The sequence below is a fragment of the Chrysemys picta genome, chromosome 1 (genome assembly GCF_011386835.1).
Source record: "Chrysemys picta bellii isolate R12L10 chromosome 1, ASM1138683v2, whole genome shotgun sequence".
NCBI lineage: Eukaryota > Metazoa > Chordata > Testudines > Emydidae > Chrysemys > Chrysemys picta.
The window spans coordinates 287,366,774-287,379,675 of NC_088791.1; the positions used below are offsets into that span (position 1 = coordinate 287,366,774).

Here is a 12,902-nt window from a genome sequence, read left to right on the forward strand (position 1 = left end):
TGGCCAATTTTTCTGGGAATATTTTCAGGCCCTGAGCTACAAAACATATGGAAGTCCAGATGAGTTTGCTGTTTTTTTCTTCTTCTCTTGTTTGTTTAATTTCTGCTGACAATATCAGATTTTCCATCATCAATGTCAAAGTCCATACTTAATTCAGCGGAGGAGCTGAATTTTTCCAATGTTGTTTTGTTACGTACCTTAGTGAGAACACTACATCAGTCTTTTCACTTTTGTCTTCAATAAGTAGCTTGTGCAGTTCTAAAGACATTTATACTAATAGTTCAAATCTTAGGATTTATTGCTACTAGTAGACTTAGCTGGTCACTGAAGATTTATCTGTGAATTTTCATTCCTCTAACAAATCAACCTTATTCAACCACTATTTCTGTGGTGTTTGTGGTGTAGGGCAATAGTACATTTTGCTCAATAATGATAATTTCTTACAGTATGTGAACTTTGAAGAGTGTCCTGGGGTTCTGTAAAGCTCCCATGTTTTTTCTGACCAAAAGAAGTTTTTTGTTTTTAGTGAAACTCCTGGTCCAAAAATCTGAAAAAGGTATTTTTTGAAACAATATAATATAATTTAACAACTACAATTTTTTTCAACCCAAAGTACCTTGGAAAATTTAAGCTAAGTTTTTTGTTTAGGAATATTTTATACAATTCCTTTCCTGGGAATTCGTATTCAAACTTCAGTTTCAATGTCAAAGAACCCTTTGGTACCTAACATGATTATGCTAGTAGAAAGATACATATTTCACCAATGCATAAGAAAGCTAGATGAATCTATTGATGAATAAATTTCATATTTTACAGGTACCACATGGGGTGTGTCTGAGGTGATGATTTGAGATCAGTTTGTGGAGAAACCAGCCATCTCGTGCAGAGGTGAGTGGTTGTTATTATTAGAATCAGAGCTAACTTTACAGAAAGCTGTACTTACTGCTAGCCAAATTGAGTCTGCTATGGCAGAGACTGAATTAATTGCTCAGAAAACTGCATAGCATGTTAATTCATTGAGTGCAATTTCCAGAACATTATAGGAGTGGCAGCAAAATGGTGGTAAACAGCATACAGTTCAGCATACAATATACAGAGACTTTTCAGCAGCCTCCATTATATTAAACAAAGTAATTTTTGTATGCTGTATAGAATGAGGTACCTTGGATTCCTTACAAAAAATTCCCAGTGACACTAACATGGAAAGAGAGATTTTGCTAATAGATATTACCATGTTCAGAATCAAGCACATAAAGGCTTGTTACTCTGTTTAGATAATTGCAGTTCACCAGATTCTGTTCATAAATGGCTTTATTTGCCAAACTGCTATGTTGACATTTGCACCCCTACGGTCTGTTGAACTGGTGGTACATACTAATTCAGCTGTGTCAGTTCTTCTCCAGCCTACTTACTTGCAATGTTTTCTTAGTATCCAGGGTACAGAACATAACGTACCTTTGGTGAATGCATGGTGATAATGCAAGTTGCTATTAACGTACAGATATCATTTTGTTGTGAACACTGCCACCTCTGTGCTTGGCATCGGGGCGGCTCCAGGCACCAGTGCGGCACGCGTGTGCCTGGGGCAGGAAGCCGCGGGGGGGAGGGGGTGGCCTGCCGGTCGCTGTGAGGTCGGCAGGCAGGTGGCTTTCGGCGTCATGCCTGCGGGAGGTCCGCCAGTCCCGCTGCTTCGGCGGCAATTTGGCAGCAGGGACGCCGATGGCGCGGCACTGGTGGATCTCCCGCAGGCATGCCGCCGAATCCGCGTGACCAGCGGACCACCCGCAGGCGCGCAACCAAAAGCCGCCTGCCTCCTGTGCTTGGGGCGGCAAAAAACATAGAGCTGCCCCTGCTTGGCATGAACTGGAAGCTTACTGGTTTAAAACTGCAGGTTATTAATTGCTGCATTCTTTCACACCTGCTTAGATGTAAACTGTTTTGTTTCATTTTTTTCCCATTGTGCCGGACTCCACGGAGTCTGACACATCGAGCTTTGCAACTTCATTTGTGAATAAAGCAAAACTCTGAAGGAAGTGTTATTTATTATTTATGTAGCACCCTATGTGTTCATGGCATTTTACAGAAAAATAAGGAAGCCAGGTTTCTGCCCTGATGACCTTACAATCTAAATAAACTCACAAATTAAATAACAAGGCCTGTACATCCAATACAAAAGAAACTGAAATTGTGTCCCTTGTGCTCCAAAAGGCTATGCATGTAGCACAAAGAAATGTACAATGCTTAGTTTCATTAAAGCAAAATCAGTAGGACAGAGATACTGTTATGTGAAATATCTTTGTAAATATAACTGTTTTTAAAAACAAGAATAAAAAAGGCAATCTAAGTTTAATGATCCATGTAAGACTATAGAAGAAAAGGTCCTACCACTCATAAATTATCAGGTTGGAAATTATGGAATGCTACGCTTGTACTCCTACATTAGGAACACGAGTTTTGTGCTTTTGATTCTCTTGATGGATCCTTGCTTACTAAAGACAGCTGTCCTTGAGCAAAATGAAGTTGGGAGAAATGTCCATTGTGGTAGAACAAGAGTAGCACTTCAATGAACCCGAGATTACCTTAATGGAAAAATCCTATGGAATTAAATAGAAAATAATTGCCTTTCTGTAGAAACTGTAAGCCATGTTCCAGCAGGCATAAAATTCACTATTAAATTCTATACAAGTTTTGAGCCATTCTATAGAAAGGATCTAGTTCCCCATTAAATTCTATAAATGTGTAGAGCAATTTCTGTATAACTGAATTTAATTGCATCCCCTATAGGGATGAATTTCCCACTCTGCAAAGGCTACTATGCACTTAGTAAGTATAAGAGGGATAGGCATGTTAGTCTGTATCCACAAAAACATGTATCTGAAGAAGTGGGTTTTTTACCTACAAAAGTTTATGCCTGAATAAATCTGTTAGTCTTTAAGGTGCCACCGGACTCCTTGTTGTTTTCATAACTATAAGCAGCACAAAGTGGCTTTAAAACAGATGGTGACTGCCATTAAAGCACACTGCTTGCATAAAGGGGCTCTGTGCCACCTCCTATACTAGCCACCCTCTACTGCTTTAGTAAAGGGATATGTCAGGAGTGCTCTGGGGGTGTGAGCTTGGGTGGGAGGGAGCATGATGGAGCCAAAGTCCATTGGCATACAGTCTGCTGTAGTGGAGTAAGGTCCCGGCTGTTCTAATGCTGACCCTGGCCAAGGAGTCACAATTCGATCCCTGTGGCCACCACTCTCCTGTATATCTGAGATATGGTCGGATACAGTGAAGAATAAATGGTTCCCCAGGCTCAAAATCAATGTGGGACCTTTCCTGAAGAACACTGGAGCGCCCTTTCCCATACTCTTTTGCTACCCTCTCAAAAATATCTGTTGCATTCCACAGTACCCTTTCCTTAACCCCTACCTCTCATTCCTCCCTGGTGGTTCTGCTCCTGTCTTCTGCCTCAAATCCAACCCCTCTTCCCACTTAATATATCCAATAGCATTTGACCAAGTAGGTTCTTGGCACCATCTGCAACTACTAAACACTTCTGCTGCTCTCATAACCAGCTGCTGCTGCTCCAGAGGATATTATGGGTTCTGTGTAGGATGTTACTGGAGACTATATAAAAAAGAGAGATAGTTGTACCTATGTGAGCATAGGTACATAGTTAATGAGTGACAACTACTGGAACACAATAATATGTAATATTATTCATGAGTAGCACCAACAAAGTTATTGTTATTGTACAAATGGCTTCTGGATCATACAGATTTCAGAGGGTAACAGAAAACAAGTACAGATGTGTGGGTGACTAATCCTGTGCCCTGGGTGTTCCTTGCTAACCCATGCTGCATTTCCATCATCCCTGCCCTTTCCCCCCCCGCCCCCCCAAGCAGGCCAATCTGAGTGAGTGGGATGGGGCATCTTTTGTATGCTGCCTCCATCCTCTGCTTCTGCAGGACCTTCAGGATACTTAGCCTTAACCACCAAGAACTGCTGAGGCTATGGGGGTGTAGTAAGATGAGGCCCTGAAACATAAGCTCTTGTGTCTGAGGCCTGAAGCCTGAACCAAAGTACTTCCAGACACTGCTAAGCAAAAGCTGGGCTATGAGCCAGAGGCAGGCCCCACTCACAGAAGTTGGCGAGAAGAGGGTTGTTAGAAGCAGGTGCATTCACACACAAGCGCTAATAAGAGGAACTTGTGCCAAGATGGCACCTGGACAGTCTGATACAAGGACACTCCATAGACATAACAAGGAATAGGCAGGTGTATCTTAAGACAGGGTCAAAAGGACAGCATGATGGATAGATCTGTTTGAAACAACATGATCAAAGGGGCAGACAGCACCCTAATGAGCCAAGAGGCTGTACCTCAATACGTCAGTAGGGATGGGTAAACTGAACTGTAACTGTATAAAAGTCGGTCCTGGAGTGTGCATCTTTGTCTGGCCTACGGGGCAGTGGAAAGTCCCGCCACTGACTGAGCCGGTCCATTGCCAGGGGGCACAAATTTGTAGTATGTTTTGTAGAGTCTACGGGAAACTATTACTGTGCTTCGGGTTCCTTCGTACCTTACTAGAGTCTGTGGTCTTTGGGGGTTCTCTCGGGGTCTGCTGTGTCAGCTATCTGCGCAGAGCTGGGGCACCACACAGAGGGAACACGCACGAGGCCGACTGTTATCATCATCGAACAAGAGCAGAGCTCCACACTGGCTACTGACAACAGGAGGCAGGGTTTATACTCCTGTTTGAGACCTGTAATTAATTTAACAGTTCTTACAGAATACTGTTATTTCTACTGGGAGATGCAAATATATGGTGATGTGTGTTACTCTGGAGTTCACCATGTGATGCTAACGCACTTTTATGTGTTGTGGTCTAAGATGATTGTTTTGAATCATGTCTATGATGTTGGTTAGAGCTTCCTAGAATAAGCTAAATTCTTTAACTGCTTTTGGTCTATTCTAAATACTGACTGTGGTTAGATGGTTTCCTTCTGTGGAAATGAGATCGTCTTAGGGATGATGTCATGTGAAATTCATTGGTAAGTATGTTTTATGTGTTATCCTCTGTGGATTGGGCACAGAGGATGAGTCTGGTATTGCTCTAGTTAAAGAGCTTTGACTCTAGGTGTAGTAACTCATGCTTTTGGATCTGGAAGTCCCTGGTTAATCCCCAGCATGGTAGCCAGGATGGTGCCTTTCCCATATGCAGATGTTTCTTTTTCATCGTTATTCTCTGATATTTTTAAACTGACCTTTAGATCATTTCTATCTCTGTTCAAAACCTGTTTAGGGTCAGAGGTGTTTTCTATCTCTCTTCATCCAAAAAACAAACAAACAAACCCTCTTGAAAGCTTACTACTTCCACAAGTCCCCAAAATGCTGATGTATACTGGCTTTGTGTGTTATCATGTCTCTCTCTAGCAGTTGGTCTAAGGGACTAAGTATCCTGCCATTATCTTACAGCTAAAGGAGTTGTTCATTGCTCAAGTGCTGAGGGCTTGTGCTTTTGGGTTGAAAGTCTGAAGTTAATCCCCACTATTAACTATGGGGTCTGTATGTGAATGTGACTAAGGAATGTTACATTAAGCTGATTATACCACCCAAAAACCAAAACAGCAGTGCTTAATTTGTAATGAAATAGGTCCCAGGGCTCAAGCAATTTTTTTACTTTCATAACTGACATGGCAAGTCCACAGCTGCAGCTATGAACTGCCAAGTCTAGAATCTAGAGGCGCTAGCCCACAAATTAAGGATTGCAAAATAGTCCTGATTAGCTGTTTTTCAAAGGGTTTTTGTCTGATCACTGTCAGTCTTTTAGACGCTTAGCTCTTCATGGTAAAGTTGTGGGCCAGATCCTTGTCACCGGGGTGTGTGTGTGTAAATGCTGTTAAGCTTTGGGCCAGTCCTGAGTTTCAATTTACTTAGAACAGCTTCAGAAATATTTTCAGTTTTATGTTTGGCCACTGTTGGAAGACAGGATACTGGGCTAGATGGACCTTTGGTCTGACCCAGTATGGCCGTTCTTGTGTTCTTATGACACAGAAGCTTTTCCTAGAACTGGATATTGTTGTAATGCGGACATGTTCTGGTCAGTCCTTCTGTTCCAAACCAATCTTCCCTACTCTAGGGGGAAATGGTGCAGAAAAAATGCATCCAGGAGGCTCTCCAAATAACTGGCTAACCTAATTTTAAGGCTGATTTGTGCAATCAGAACAAGACTTGGCCCGTGTTTTTGTTTTATACAGCAAATGGCACTCCACTGACCTTAATTAAATCCAAGCAATAAATCATCAGTATGGTTATCCTTTTTATTTCAATACCAAGCGATCAGTACATATGGTTAAAATGAATAAGGACAACAAGTAGATGGGTACTTTCTATGGAATTATATTTAAGACTTTTGTGAATTTTTTTCTTGTTCTTTGTATATATTGCAATAAAATAATATCATTTAACAGTTCTATAGCACCTTTCATCTTAAAAACACTGCACAAGTATAAACTAGTGAGTCCTCACAATGCTCCTGTGAGATTGGTCATCATTATTCTCCTCATTTTACAGAGGAGGAAATTGAGACAGACATGATTCCAAATATTCTGGACATCATAGGTGGATAACAATTTTGTAAAAATTGTATATAAAATATGCATATATAATTTAACAGTGTTCTTCTAAAAGATTCTCTTCCTTGTGATTTATTTTTATCAGGAATATAAGCAAATTGTTCTGCTGTAAAATATACAGATGTTATATTTAGAAGTGTTAATCTCATGAACAGCTTGAGTTGCAGAGAGTACATTAACCCTAAATTGTTTGCAGGGTGAATGACCTTTATGAACCAAATGTTTTTAATAGCTATGGAGAAGACCTGCTACTAACAAGGGGATATTGCAGAAGGCCAGCAGATAATCCCCTCCCATCCCTATGTATCCCATGAGTGGTCTGTTCCTTTCCTGCTATTGCTGCTCTCCTGAGGGCCTTTCAATATATTCCTTAGATAAGCTGAGCTCCTAGTGACTTCACTGAGAGTTTGGCCTGGGTGAGGAATGAGGCTTGGTCCTTACTTGGGTGGGCTTAGATGGTTCTCTGCTCAGCTTGCTGGCTTCTAGGGATCCATTTCTGACTTGCTGCATATGATGCATGGGGAGCCTGGACACCTAATTCGGGGCGGGGAATTCCACTGGACAGCAGGACACCTACAGGTTAACCTTTGCAACATCCAAGTACCCTCTGTGAATCTAGCCCTCTGTGCCTCAGTGCCCCTGCTATAAAATGGGGATAACACCAATTTACCCCAGGCTGTGCTGTAACACTATATTTCTTCATGTTTGTGGCACCTTATACAAAAGCCCAAGAAGAAAGTAATAATGATGGTGTGTAGTAAATAAGGACTGGGTCCACATAATCAATGATTAGGATACAAAGAAATGTTGAATAGCTACCCATCTGGGGCCTGATCCAGTGTCCACAAAGTCAATGGGAATCGTTCTATTGACTCCAATGAACACTGGATCAAACCTAGTGAGCACGCTTTGGCCTGTGCGCTGGCTCAGGCAACAGTCCTGTGGAAAAAATAATATGGGATCCTGTAATTAAAGACTAGTAACACATACACACAAGGGGGATGAATTAATATTGCACAGACATCCTTACTTCTGTCATATACTAACTTCTGGGTGATTTGACTTTGCAATCTGAATGTTCTGTTAACAGTTTTTTTTAAAAAAATGTAATTTTATAGAGATCGAATCAGATCCTCCATTGGTATGAGTTGTTGTAGCTCCATTGACTTCAGTGGAACTACACCAATTTTTATCAGCTGAGGATCTGTCCCAGACATTTATTACATGATCATACAGTTTCAAGCTTTTATTGGCATGAATTTGGGTTTCTGCAACATTTATGAGTGCAAATGTGTTATGCATGTCATGCCATATCATTACCACTAAATCCTTTATGCCACTCTCATGCGTTTTGTTTGTCATGTATTTGACAGAAAAAAATATTTTAGAAATATTGTAGAGCATTTTTTATTCTTACTATTTTTCATATCTCTCAACATTTAAGGCAAGGTTGTCTTTGTTACTATGAGTCCAGCAATACAGAATTCAGAGGGAGGGAAAAATGATAGCTAATAAATGTTAGAAACCTCTAGAAGTTACTTTCTGTAAAATAGCTTTTCCATACATAATAATGTCATGGTTTTATGGCCTGATGTCTCCTGATCTTCCATTATTAGAAGCTGAGCCCCTTCCCAATGATATACAGCTCCCATTTGTAGCCTGGATTGGTAGTAAGATACTGGACCTTAAACCTGTGACTGGTGCAGGACTGAAAATTGTCTATCCTGGGCCTTGTGTTCATGTTATTTGGTGGTAATAGAGGGAAGCCAAGGAAGCGTAATTTCTATTTTTATGTATCTGAAAAATATACATTAGGAAGCTACTTAAAAATTGTTGAACGCTGAGCATTAAAATTGCACTAAAAAAGTGCAGGCATATACTCGATTTCTGTTCCCACCATGTTGATTCTTAACTTTGTCTCTGAGGGGAAATAGAAGTAGTGGTATTAGAAGTAATTTTGTGAGACCATACTAGAGGGTCTTATCTAACACCCATTGAAGCCAATGAAAATGTGCCTTAAGTTCCCAGTGCTGTGAATGGTCATGCATAGTCACATGTGTAAGTGTTTGGAAGACTGGTGCTTAGATGACTATCTGCTGCTCTAAAATAAACCTCTTTCTATTTATAGAATCTAATAAATGAATTTTTAAAAATCTACAAAGTAGTAACACCACCATTTACAAGAAAACTATTAATGGGTTTCCCTAGGAGTATGTTAGAGGCAGAATTATTAAATGTCAGACTTCTGAAGGATGCATTTCTGCATAATCTTTCAGTGTTTGAAAATATTGTAAAACAAGTAGAAATGTTCAGTTTTCTATTGCTGCTTGTTTGTTGCTTTTGTAAGTATTTACCACCTGTACTTATTAACCTTCAACACGGGGAACTCAGGATCTCAAACATCTGCTGCTGCTAGCTTAGTCCCTTGCCAGATTTAAACTTTATGTTGTTGGAAAGAGAATTTCATTTCGCACTGCAGAAATTATGCACATATTTTATCTGGTCAAAAATATGGGGATCCCATATAATTATTGGAATTCTGCTTGCAGTTTGACAATCTGGAGCAGAAGATGAATAACTACAAAGTGGGTGGAATGAGGAAGACGGCCAGAGAGAAATGGCATTAGTAATTTCTTTTATTGGGTACCTTATTTGCAACCATAACATTTGTGTTGTAGCCTTAAGATGCAGAAAGTTCAAACTTACCATATCTGTGTCAGGAAGAGTTGATATTATATTTAAACACTGTATGCATGCTAGATTTTTTTAAAACGCAGGTCCCCAAACTCCGTGACATTAGATTGAATCTTTTCATATGATGACTTTAGCTTGAAAATCTTTGTGCTACTTAGCAAAATCCTGTGTATTAAAGAGCTACTGAAGTTCCACATCAGTTTTATCTATAGTAAATCATCACGAAAGATCACAATATTGCGTCTCAGAGGCTTTCAATATATTAACATTCTAGTAAGATGCTAAAGATCTTTTTTTACCAGAAAGACCTTGATATAACTTGACCTTATAATATGAAAATAGGATTTTTCTATTCAGCATTTCAAAATGCAGTATAAAGGAGGAGGGAAGGGAAGAAGGTAGGAAGTATTATGCATTAAAAACCACTTATTATAAGTATATATACACAGGTGCTAAAGAAAACATATTCATTCTTTTATTTTATTAAAACAAAATTAAATGTTTCCATAGTTTCATTGCTGCCCTCCACATGCTTATCTTTTGTAGGCTGTTTTTTAAGAAAATATGATATTAGAAGTTCCATATTTGTGCAACTCTACAACTCACCACAGAAAACCAGAAGTCTCAGTTCACTTAATTTAGGGGAAAGGATTAATGGTAATTCCAGATGCACACAATATTTGTCCAGAAAACTGTGAAATATCTTCTATAAAGTAACCCTTCTTGGGTTTGCTGTAGCTTGAATTGCCTTTTTGGTTGCTTAAGGTGCAGTTTGTTGGTCTGGCATAAAATATTCAGGTTTACATCTTGATATATTAGAAAAAGGGATCTTAATAAATACATAAGAACAGGATGGGGAGGCTGCAAACACAGGAGTAGGGAAACAGCTAACTGCATAGATAGTGGTACTCAGATTGATACCTATCTGAAGTACAATCATTATGCGAGAGGGAAAAAGACAGAGAACTGGCAGATATACCAGAAGGCTAAGGCTAAAGGCAGACACTAAAAAAAAAAAAAAAAGTTGGAAGATGATATAGATAACACTTCAAAAGCATGCTTTAAATGCTCTCCTTGCTCAAAAGCACTCTAAAGACTTTGGAAAGCAAAAAAGATTTTTATGTACTACTTTAATTTGTTTCTCTCCCTTTTTTCTTTTGCTGTCACAGGGGCAAGAATGGCTGACTCTCAGGGTCATTGCAAATTGATTTTGTGTTGTACACTTAAAAGAACTAAGGGAGATTTTCAGAGTTTTGCTTCAGTATTACTTGCTCTTAAAGATTTCCATTTTTATTATTGATTTTAATGTTTTTTTTCCTTTGCTATGAGAGGCTTGAACAAATAGTATCATTTCTGTAGGGGCAAAATATAATCTTGCATGTAATTCCCTAGTGCCATTTTGGGATTGCACATCTAAGTAAAGAGAACAACCATAAGCTGCCCTGAGAGACAACAGACAAGGGATGTTTTTGTTAATTATAATGGGTCTGTTTTAAAGGGCATAACACCTAGGATAGGGCCAGGGGGTTGGAGGGTGGGAGCTAATGGTGTGATTAATCCCTCCTGTGTTTAAACTCTTAACATTTATTAATTTGGAAATAGGGCAAATCCCTTTTTTAAACTCTGATTGTCAATGGAATTTTTGCCTGGAGGTTTTACCGAATCTTTAGATGCAGCCCTGCACTGGGGAGAGATCATAGCTGCACCATTCCAGTGGAGGGATTTAAAAGGCATTGTTCCTCAGGGACATGCAGTTCCATTGGTGTTCCAAGGAGTGCAGGGAGCACATACATAGCTACACCCTTTTACAGGGTCCAGTGTATACTCCCCTTTGACTGACAGTTCTGGTAGCTGTTGAAGGGGACAGAACCTCTTTCTTGCTCCTTTCTCTTTCCCTGCTTGGGTAGCTAGAAATGGCAATCTCTGAATTTAGGGACTGCAATTCTAAATAGCCCCACCTCTGATTAGTTACGTGGGAGAGGAGGTACCATGCACTATAATCTGGCCAAAGTTAAGGAGTGCAGTTTGGGGGAAATTGGTTGGTTATAGAGAGGCTGACTACAGAATTGTTTCTTTGAAACCCCTATCTCCTTTTGATGAACTCCCACCAGTGCTTCCAGAAGAATAACACTTTTTAAAAGCAACTTTTTCTTATCTTTGTTTCTTATGCTGTTCTATCAGATAATATTCAGTGGGGAGCTTGTGTCTGCCCAACGTGCAACACCATAATAAATAGACTATATGCCCTTGGCTGTGGTTTGAGTTAGTACTGAGGAGCATGTGGGTTAAGCTTCAACAGAGAAGCAGAGGAAAAATAAACAAAACATTCACAAGATTATAAAGAGAGTGACTCAAATTATGAGGGAGAGAAATTTATAAAGGTTTTGTTGATGAAATGACTTTCCTCACTGCATGAAAATTAAAGAATCCCTGGACCCAAACCCCTTTTAATACCCCAAACAAGGCTTCTACCACTGCAGGAAGTCAATTATCTCCATGGCAACCAAAACAAATACTGAATACTGCCTTAGCAGCCAAAGGATAAAAGGTGCATCTAAAATTAATTTATGTCTCCAGATCAGACACTTGAGATGAGACAACTGGTCCATAAAGTACCCATAAGGAGCTAGTAAAAGGAAAACAAAATAGTCCCTGGTTGAGCACTTGAGGGAACTGTGCTTGGAGCATGTAATTTTGTTGTGCTTCTGTCTTTAAGGGAAAAGTTGTCAATATGTCCCCATTTTCATGCCTACTTTCATAATGTTCCCCCATATAACTGAGGCTTGCCAAAGAATGTTTAGTAAAAAGGATAAAGAAGAGTAATCTCTTAATCTGCCCCATTGTACAAAAGGGACTATTCTTTATTGTGTTAATTAATTTAGCTGGGAGAATCTCTCCTTTTCACCCTTCCCCCACCCCAAAAAGGTTACTGTTCTGTGAACGGCAGCTTTAGAATACAAAAACCAAAGCCTTAGGATGCAGAAGCGGAGATGTCTACATTTTTCATTAAATTAGAAAGTAAAACAAGCTGCTTAAAATGTTACTCATAAAATAAATCAAAACAGGAGTAAATGTCTCACAAAAATGGTTATGTGGCCTCCTTGCATAACAATACAACTCACCCTCGGTTTTGTAGGTTGGCAGTCAATAGCAATACCATATTCCTCTTCAGAAGTTCTTTTGCTGGACAGCTCCCTACTGATGCTGATTTTTTGTGTTGTACACTAAAAAGAACTAATGGAGATTTTTAGAGTTTTGCTTCAGTATTATTGCTCTTAAAGATTTCCATTTTTATTATTGATTTTACTGTTTTTCCTTTGCTGTGAGAGCCTTGAAGAACAAATGACATCATTTCTATAGGGCCAAATATAATCTTGCATGCAACTCTCCAGCACCATTTTGGGATTGTACATCTAGGTAAAGAAAAACACCAGAACCCACCTTGAGCGACAACATACAATGGATATCATGATGTTTCTGTTCATTATAATGGGTCTACGTTAAAGAGCGTGACACTCAGGTAAAGAGTGGGGGTTGGAGAACTAATTATGTGATTAATGTACCTATATTGTAGCTGCTGCAGC

General features: G+C 39.5%; 1 long non-coding RNA gene across 1 annotated transcript in view; it reads left to right on the forward strand.

The window, feature by feature from the left end:
* The window catches only part of LOC135980862 (uncharacterized), a 93,453-nt gene that overhangs the window by 6,207 nt on the left and 74,344 nt on the right, over positions 1-12,902 (forward strand). The window contains exon 2 of the long non-coding RNA XR_010597767.1: positions 817-888. This is a non-coding gene — a long non-coding RNA (uncharacterized LOC135980862). The remainder of the gene's footprint in view (positions 1-816; positions 889-12,902) is intronic.